The sequence below is a fragment of the Rhincodon typus genome, chromosome 8 (genome assembly GCF_021869965.1).
Source record: "Rhincodon typus isolate 14 chromosome 8, sRhiTyp1.1, whole genome shotgun sequence".
Lineage (NCBI taxonomy): Eukaryota > Metazoa > Chordata > Chondrichthyes > Orectolobiformes > Rhincodontidae > Rhincodon > Rhincodon typus.
This window is the reverse complement of record NC_063339.1, coordinates 83,703,998-83,705,824: the sequence shown is the minus strand read 5'-3', so window position 1 is coordinate 83,705,824 and position 1,827 is coordinate 83,703,998. Positions and strand designations below refer to the sequence as shown.

Below are 1,827 nucleotides of genomic sequence, written 5' to 3'. Positions count from 1 at the left end.
AAAGAGCTGGGAATGCTTGGAATCTGAAACAAAAACAGAAACTGCACTACAGAAAGGAGAAAATAGAGTCCTGAAGAAGTTCTGAAACATTGACTCAAATTCTCTGCCCACAGATGCTCCCAGATCTGCCGAGTTTTTTTCCTGCAATTTATATTTTCGCTTGTAAATGAACATTTACCTATTGGGATGAAACAACCAGAATCACCATGTACCAAATTTAACACTTTAGAAATCTGCGAAGCGATTGGATTCAAACAAATCCAGCAATAATTCATCCATCCACAGCTTGTCTGGCCACGGAAAGCGACCTGAAAAGATAAACGGCATAGCATTTTTCCTCGTCGTCATGGCCGAGTGGTTAAGGCGATGGATTTGAAATCCACTGGGTATTTCTGTGTAGGTTTGAATCCTACTGACTACGGGTGAAAACTGAGATCAAACGCAAAGGCTGTTTGCGACAGGAGTCAAAGCAGGGACAGCAAAACGTTTCACTTAGATTGCCAATGGTGGGAAAAAGGCAACTCACTGCCTGTCATGGGAGAATAAGCGCAAACCTTCATAAAAGTTAACGTGTTTTAGGATATACACTTGCAGGGGCAACCATGGTGAGGCTGTGAGCCATGTGCTGGAACTCCAAACTAAACTTTCTCGTGGCGTTGGAAGCGAAATGAGCTTTGAATTCTTGATCTGCGGCAACGAAAATCCTTTCAAGTTCTCACCGAGAACAGCAAAGGGGAGGGGTAGCTGAAATAGTCCACAAGCTGCTCATGGGCATGTGTCAATTTACCAACCCCACCGACCGAATCACTGCAGCTGCTGGGAATGAAAAAAAAAACAAAAACCCAGTCTCAGCATTATGAACCTTTAGAAGGGAGGGGAGAATGAAGCGTGAAACTGTCTGACTGAGCAAAGACAGTCAAGGCACCTTGCCCTTCTTGAAGAGGCTTGCACATTGACTCTGATATTCTTGGGGACATTTGTTGCTGTGTGTGCAAGTATTCTATGTATTTTTCTCCTATAAGGATAACTTACATATAAGCCATGTGTCAGCTCTCTGCCACCTCCTCCTACCATCCCCTTGATCATAACCCCACCCCCGACCACCAAAACATCATCTCCCAGACCATCCACAACCTCATCACTTCAGGTGACCTCCCACCCACAGCCTCCAACCTCATCGTACCCCAACCCCGCACCGCCCATTTCTATCTCCTTCCCAAAATCCATAAACCCGACTGCCCTGCCATTGTCCCTGCTCCTGCCCCACCGAACTTATCTCCACTTATCTCGACTCTATTTTCTCCCCCCTGGTCCAGGTACTCCCCACCTACGTCCAGGACACCACTCATGCCCTCCTCCTCCTCCAAAACGTCCGATTCCCTGGTCCTCAACATCTCATCTCCACCATGGACGTCTAATCCTTGTATACTTGCATTCTCCATGCAGATGGCCTAAAATCTCTTCACTTCTTCCTGTCCCGCAGGCCAGACCAGTCCCCTTTCACCGACACCCGTATCCACCTATCCGAACTCGTCCTTAATCTTAACAACTTCTCCTTCAACTCCTCCCACTTCCTACAGATGAAGGGGGTGGCCGCAGTAGCCCAAGCTAAGCCTGCCTCTTTGTAGGAAATGTGGAACAGTCCCTCTTCCGCAACTACACTGGCCCTATTCCCCACCTCTTCCTTCGTCACATCGATGACTGTGTCGGCACTGCCTCGTGCTCCCATGAGGAACTCGAACAGTTCATCCACTTCACTAACACCTTCCAACCCAACCTTAAGTTCACCTGGACCATCTCTGATACCTGTCTCTCCTGCCTGGACCT

At 47.9% G+C, this 1,827-nt stretch overlaps 1 non-coding gene across 1 annotated transcript; it reads left to right on the top strand.

Moving 5' to 3' along the window:
* The first annotated feature begins 340 nt into the window (after positions 1 to 340).
* Positions 341 to 421, top strand: trnas-uga. The gene has a single exon. It is a non-coding gene; the product is annotated as a tRNA-Ser (tRNA).
* Positions 422 to 1,827: the final 1,406 nt, after the last annotated feature.